We start from the raw sequence: 8394 nt of genomic DNA, 5'->3' as shown, positions 1-8394 counted from the left end.
AAAGACCATCCATCCGTTGCCAGACGCCTCAATCCCGTTCGGGGTGGCCACAAACAAATCGCCTCCACATCGACTTGTCCCTCGCCATTTCACTGCCCTGCTCCCAACTCACACCCCCCTCTCTCATATATGCCCAGGCAAAATTCTTAAAAACCTAGGGATTTCAGATAATCATTAATAATTAGTAGAATTTTTCATAAGAAAAACAGCCAATAAATATTGTGTCTTTTATGCAGTTATAAAGAGTAAAGCTTTGCTGTTTTCTTTCCATTCAGGCCTTAAGTTAGCTATACTGATTACCAATGAAATCTGATACTGAAATGCCAAAAGCGTTATAAACTGTTTCCTCGGAGCTGAAGATAAATTTCCACATCCAATTTCGTGGCGTTGGGTCTGGTTAGTACTTGGATGGGTGACCACCTGGGAACACCAGATGCTGTTGGCATCCCTACGTGTAAAGTGGGGTTGGTGGAGGATTAGTGCCCCTCCCTGTAAAACAATTAACTCTAAGCCATTGGCCACCCCGTCTGGGATACATGGCGTCTGGCAATGAATGAATGAATTTCATGGCAGGAAATATGACATCGCTGTATTTATTTACTGTTCCTCTTTCATATAACGTATACTTCGTATTTTCACCCTCAGGAGCATCATGAATACTTAAAGGAACTATCTAGACAAAGAAACATATTATCATTAACTATGCTGAAAACAAGCTATATAAACTTTATTTTCCTTATTCTTAATATATAGGAGGAATTTAGAAAACTGGATGCATATTGAAAAAAAAATAACTTTTTCTCTAAGAAAGGTAATTAAATACCATTGCATTCATTATTTTGGTTTTCCTTTCTCCATGAACCTTATTAATCACTTCATTAGAAACATACTACGTGCATTTCTTGTTGAAACATAAGTTTAATTCATGTAGGGACGGGCATAGGGGCTTTGACTTGAAACGTAGGGACACCTAGGATATTTTGATTTCTTTAGAGATATTTGGACCAAAAATGAGTTTTCGGGTTGGCAACACCATACCAGCGCATGATTTCTGAGATGCAATGCGGCCATATTCATGCGTTCATCTCATACTACCAATATTAAATATACCGAGGCCAGCCTACCCCTCCCCTGCCGACGGATCGGGACTGGAGGATACAGCTTACTTCCAGCAATTCTCTGAGCAACATAATTACAATATATGACTTACCTACATGTAATGGTGTCTGCATCTTCCACAATACGAAAAAACAGCCATCCAGTGTGTGTGCCAGTGAAATTCAACGGCATTACGCCACCACATGCTGGCACATGCCGTACTGTTTATTTTAAGTGTCTATACTTCCACTGAAAAGACCATCACACTGCAGGCTGAGAAAGGATCGCAATCTCTTGCCGACTCTGTCCTGAGGCCCAATTGTCTTGTTGTTGTTGTGATGGCGAATTGGCTTGACGACGAATTGTCCCGAAAGAGAAAGGAAAGTGAAGGAGCTCAGAAGCCATGAAGGGTAAGCTGACCTCCTTCTCGTATCCACTAACTCTTGATGGTGTAGATCTACTTACTACCACAGGGAAAGCTGACGCACTTGCACGACATTACAGCATGTCTATTAGTATCCCTGCTCCCCTCCCTGACTTGCCCCGGGTCATGCATGTGATTGAGGTAGCTGAAGCAGAGCCCTCCCCGACGGAGTTGTCATCCCGTATCACTTCCCATGAATTGACAGTCGCAATCCGTGCACTGCCCCCACGCAAAGCTGCTGGACCGGATACTATACCGTATGAATTCCTGACCCACCTTCCCTCTGTGGGATATGATCTCCTCCTAAAGCTGCTAAACGACAGCTGGCAGATGGGGGTCTTTCCCACAGCATGGAAACATGCCTCCATTCTCCCGTTTCCAAAGCCAGGGAAAGACCCCACCCTGCTTAGTAGCTACAGGCCAATAGCACTTCTCTCCTGCCTTGGAAAACTCATGGAACGGGTGGTAAGTAATAGGTTACGTTGGTGGGCAGAGAAACAGGCTCTTCTCCTGGAGGAGCAATGTGGCTTCTGGCCAGGACGTGGCACTCTGGATGTCCTTCATCAACTTGAGCATTTCATCCATATTACATATAGAAGTAAACAAGTTATGTTGGTTCTTTTTATCGACCTGGCAGGGGCCTTCGATTCTTCTTCCCATGAGGGGATCCTCTATAATTTATCGAGAGTTGGGATAGTGGGGAAGCCTCTGACTTGGTTCCCTAGTTTCTTCTCGGGTAGAACCTTCTCATTTTCCCTTGGGGGGATAACATCCTCTTCGTTCCTGGTTCGTAGAGGGGTACCTCAGGGGTCGGTCTTGAGTCCCTTCCTCTTTAACATGTTGTTGTCCACACTTCCCCATCCTCCAGGCACCTCCCTCCTAGTACAGTAGAACCTCTCTCATTCGGACTATATGGGGGGAAGGGTTGTCCGAATTAGCAGATTGTCCGGACCATCAGAGTAATCTCCAGTTCATACCAAACTCTTTCTACATATGGTATGTTTGTTAATTATTAACATATGTGGCATATGTCAACCCTACGTAACTGAGAAAGATGAAAGGATACTAAAATAACCAAACTAATCATGTACGATAGTTTTGTATTGCATAATTTACAGGTAAGGCCATGACAAGATACTAGCCTACATTTTAAATTGTAGTAAGTGACTAAGGCCTGTGTAGGCAAAAAAATAATTAATTAACTGTAATATTTGGAATAAAAATAAAACTTATGTAGGCAAAAAATACATTGTCATCTTTGGCATATTGATATCACCCATATGGGCAAGAAGCTAATGTTTGATGTACAAGTAAAGCACATTTAAGTACAAAAAATAACCTACAGTAATCACTAAACACTGCAGAATATTCTGACCCATTTTCTTGTAAGCAAACTCCTCCTTTTAACACCTTTATTCATTGCAGAAGCTACACTTCCAGTAAGGGGCATGGTAAGGAGGATTAACTTTTGAAATACAGCGTAAAAATATAAATGGTTGGTGAACTAATTGATGGAACGAACAGGCGCCCATGTTGCGACCTAGCGTGATCCGAGACTAAACGAATGACGATCGCTTTCCGCGCCGATACTGAAAATGACTTTAGAATTACTTTCAACATATTTTTGGAGCTTATTATTTTTAAATTTTGTCTGGATTAACAGAAATCCGGATTAAAGGGGTCCGGACCAAAGAGGTTCTACTGTATATGCAGATGACTTAACCCTCTTCAGTACAGCATTCACTCTGCTAGAGGCGCAGGACTGTCTCCAGTCGGGGATTAACACCCTACTAACCTGGTTTGCGAATTGGGGATTCAGGGTTAATGTAGACAAGAGTGTTCTAATGTTATTCACCCTTAGACGTGCACTACCCTCTCTGCCCACTATTCATATTCATGACACCCCGGTCCCTCTCAGGCGTCACCATACTTTCCTGGGGCTCCGACTTGATGGCCCAGTTTGACTTGGAAGGCACACATTGATTATTTACGGGTCTCCTGTATGAAGCGCCTTTCCCTCATGAAATGCTTAACTGGCTTCCGATGGGGCGCCTCCCGGGAAATCCTGTTGAAGTTTTACCGAACATATATTAGGAGCAAACTGGACTATGGCTGTACCATATATGGATCCGCATCCCCCTCCCTTTTACGTAAGCTTGACACAATTCAAAACTCTGCCCTCCAGACAGCACTTGGAGCACTCTGTTCTTCACCAGCCGTTGCAATTCATGCAGAGGCAAATGTGTTGCCCCTGGAGCGATGGCGAGTGTTCCAAGACTGCTCATTCCTATATAGAAGTCTCTCCTCTTCCCCTTCCCATCCCTTGGCTATATTATATGCCCATCCTAGTATCACCCATGATGATCCATCCTGGCTTCTACGTTCCCGTGTTCCATTCCTCATCCTTGCTTTGCAATCCTTTTGCTGATTGTCCTTGCCTCTGCCTCATCCTTTCCCCATGTCTCCTGTCTCTCCAGTTCCCCCTTGGTTCCCACTTCCCTCCTTTTTTCACTTACACCTCCATGTTCCGTTTACTAAGTCCACTGACTGTCCCAATGCCCTACCCCTCTTTGGTGAACTAGTGTCCCTCCGTTACACTAACTTTATTCAAATTTTTACAGATGGCTCTCATGTCCCCTTCCCACCCTCCACGACGGCAGCAATCTTTGTCCCTTGCCTTTCTTTGTGTAAAACTTGGAAACTAGACGGGCTTCATCCTATCCTTGCTGCCGAGCTTTATGCCATCCTGGGCGCCTTGGAGTTTATCAGAGAGACATTTCCACCCCAGGTAGTTGTCATTTTTTCCGATTCCCAGTCTTCCCTAGCCCTTTTGTGCTCCAGGCGTCCATCCTCTCATCGCAAACTAGTCTTCAACTGTCACTCTGTTCTTCTCTTTCTCCATGAACAAGGTTATATTGTACATTTTCAGTGGGTCCCGTCCCACACAGGCATCCATGGAAACACCGTAGTTGATGCTGCAGCCACACTGGCACATGACATGACAGATATTCAATCCTATCCTCTTGACTTTTCCTCTTTCTCATCACACACCTTTAGCACCCTCTTCAACTTATGGAATGCTGCTATCCCTGACCTACTCGGCAACACCACACTCTTGGCATACCGTTCCTCCTCTGCCCCACAACCTTGGGTTCGCTCCCCCAGCCGCGACCTGGACACCGCATTGGTTCGACTACGGCTTGGTCACACTGCACTCAATGCACACCTGCACAGGATAGGCCTTTCCCCTACTCCTTCGTGCCCGTGGTGTGGTGACACAGAAGAGACCATCCTCCACTTCGTCTTTTGGTGCCCGAGATTCTTCTCTGCTAGAACCTTTCTCCGTTCAGCCTTGATCGCCTATGGTGTGTATGACTTCACGCTCCCCATTCTGCTAGCTGGTGTCGGGCTACCAGAGGACCTCAAGACCAAGGTGCTATGCAGCATGAAACAGTTCCTCCGCATCACAGGTCAAATTCAACGTCTTTAATCCCTGTTAGTGACATGAGTCTCCACTGCTTTGTCCAGATCTCAACCGATCACTAGTTCATGGTCATCCCTGCAAGGCCCCACTTCCTGGTGTACCACCTCCACCTGGGGAGGGTGTATAAGCTACACTGCTTCACTACCCTCAACCTAAGAAGAAGAAGAAGAAGGAGGAGCTCAGAAATTCAGGCGACTGATTATAGCTTACACATAGTAAGAGAAGAGGAGGTGTGACCACAGAAAGACATATAAGAAAGAGAAAAGAGAAAGAAGGAAATCGTTTAGAGGTGCCATTGTAAAGGCAATACCTCAACAACATCACATCACATCACATTGTTGTGACCCTTTAAAATAAATGTGTCGGAAAGTTTCGTTCGTTTCGTTTCGTTTTTAAAGGCTCCAACATGCTTGCATGTGTCAGCCTTGGTCACCTAATGGTGGCTCTCCATGCTGCACGATCCATTGCAGCCTCCCTGTTCAGTCCCTTAACCCTAAGGTCATACTTAATGACCTCGTCCCATGTCTTTCTCGGTCTACCCCTCATAACCCCACCCCCAATATTAACACTTCTCACCTTCCTCACCCAATTATCACCCCCCATCCTCTCCACATGTCCAAACCACCTCAATCTACCTCTCCTCATCACAACACCAATACACTCCAGTCCCATCCTACCTCTCAACTCTTCCATTGTAAACCCAGCCCCTCCAGGCCTTGGACGCAGGGACGCACTGCACATCCACCTAATCATTGTCATTTCTGTACGTCTGAGCCGGCGAATGTCTTCCTCCTTCACTGCCCAGGTCTCACTGCCATACAGCATTACACTCCTAACACATGCTGCATACAAAGACCCCTTAGCACGTAGGGAGAGCCCTCTCAATGTCAGGAGAGGCAAGAGCTCCCTGAACTTCTTCCAACCACTTCTCATCCTAGCCACAGAGCTAGCTCCAGCCCCACCTCCAGCACACAACATGTCTCCCAAATAACAAAACTCTTCCACACACTCAAGAGATTCACCAGCAAGTTCAATCCTTTCACGTCTGACGATCTCCACCTGCTCACCCCGGCACGCCGTACACATAAAATCAGTATTATCTCGCAGTCTACCTCTGATACCACTACATCTCTTACGCACCCATTTATCACACACACCGCACAAGATGGAATTACTTCCCACGCCCTTGTGGCAAACTGCACATGGCCACTCTCCCTCATCTTTGACAGTACCGCCACCAACCCTAGATATCATCACTTTTGTTTTATCTGCATTTACCCTTAAATCCTTTTGTCCCATACCATCTCTCCACTTCCTAAACCTTTCCTCCGCCTCCCTTTCATTCTCTGCAATCAACACCAAATCATCAGCATACAACAACTCCCACGGGAGTCCGTTTCTAAAGTCAGGTGAAAGGGCTTCAAGTACCATGATAAACAACATGGGACTCAAGACTGACCCCTGATGCACACCAACATTCACGGAAAACTCATCACTCAAATCTCCATTCACTCTCACCTGGGTGTGAGCACCCACATACATGGCCATAACCACCCTAACCAGCCACTCCTCCAAGCCAAGCTTTCTCATTGCCCACTTCACCACCTCTCTAGGGACTCTGTCAAAGGCCTTTTCAAAATCAACAAAAACAAAATACAGATCCCTTCTCCTACCAATATATTTTTCCTGAAGCTGTCGAACAATGAATATGGCATCGGTGGTCCCCCTACCTGGCATAAACCCAAACTGCATCTCATCAATATTCACTCTTTCTCTAATCATACCTTCTAAAACTCTCTCCATTACCTTCATTATCTGATCTAAAAGCTGTATACCTCTATAATTTCCTCTTTCCAGGGCATCACCCTTCCCTTTATACACATTTACAATTACACTCTTCAGCCAATCATCTGGGACAACACACTCATAAATAATCCTATTTATCAGGTCAGTGACTAAACTCACCCCTATATCGCCTGAGGCCTTCAACATTTTGGCAGTCAACCCAGACACACCTGCTGCCTTCCCCACCCTCATCCTGCCTATTGCCTCACTGTAGCAGTATCAATCAAAGGCCAAGGGCCAGACACTGGATCTGCTGGCTCCAAACCTTCCCTGTCCCAGTCAAACTTCTCATTCAACAACCGGTTATAATGCTCTCTCCATGCATCTTTAATATCCTCACTGTTCACCACTACCCTTCCTTCATCATTCTTCACACACTGCTCACCTATGATATCCCGATTATCCCTCTTCACCTGACCTGCCACCCTAAATATATTTTTCCTTACCCCGTGATTTAGGTTATCAAGTAATTGTCTCTGTGACTCAGACTTTGCCCTGTATACCTCTCTCCCAGCCCTACGCTTGGCAGCCAAATATTCCTCTTTGCTACCACCCTTCTTCCATTCCCGGAAAAGCCTTCTTTTCTCCTTAATTGCAGCTTCTACACCCTCATCCCACCACCAAGTTACTTTATGTCTTGGTGGTGATAGGAAGTGTGGACATATTCTTATTAAATGCACATCTTGACATTATTCAAGGTTAGGCTTGAGTAAATTTGAATTATGAAGCCTTGATTCCCAGTTCTACGAAGGCAAAGGTGAGATATGTGTCAAAAACGTACCGGTGTAGGAATCAGTGAAAGGTGAAAAGGGTAAGACATACAGGGGTAATAAGTAACCCACACAATAAATCTTTTACTCAACAGCTTCCAGGTGAGGAACTATTTATGAGTAAATGTAGGTTTTTTTTTCACTCTTTTACTCAACAGCTTCCAGGTGAGGAACTACTTAGAAGTTAATGTAGCTTTTGTCTCCCAGTCCAATGGAAACTAGGACTACTATGGCTATTCACTGTATAGGGGATTTAAATATTGAGGAAGCATAGCGTCATGTTTGTCCATATGTTATTTAAGTACAGTACTGTGTTTTATATATGTATGTATGTATTGTATATATGCACCCACAGTTTGTTACTTGGTTTAAATTTGTGCCTTCCCCCTCAGCAAGACATCCACACGAGTGTAGTACGGTACTGTATAAAGTCTCTCATTCACTACTGTGGTATAAGTTAGGTTGAATGAAGTCTGGGTGGGTTAATGCCTAAAACATCCTAATTGCCAGGAAACTTATTTCAGCAATAAAAGTGTGCTTTTACCAAAAAAAAAAAAAAAAAAAAATCTAGTAAATGTACACTTTAAGCAGCAGAAAGACCTTATCAGTTCAGTTTGTACTGTTTTCCTCCAGTTTGTTTTCTGTATTTTTCTCATTACTTTCAGGGTGATAAATGACCTTCATCTTCTGGGTATAAAGGACCACAGTTGAGGACATGACCCACTGCCCTTCCTCAGCCGATGACGCAGTGTCTTCGGTCACAGGCGGATGAG

The sequence above is a fragment of the Coenobita brevimanus genome, chromosome 44, assembly GCF_032717465.1.
Source record: "Coenobita brevimanus isolate Jiangsu-jjx chromosome 44, ASM3271746v2, whole genome shotgun sequence".
Taxonomy (NCBI): domain Eukaryota; kingdom Metazoa; phylum Arthropoda; class Malacostraca; order Decapoda; family Coenobitidae; genus Coenobita; species Coenobita brevimanus.
The sequence above is the reverse complement of the archived record's forward strand: the minus strand, read 5'-3'. Positions refer to the sequence as shown.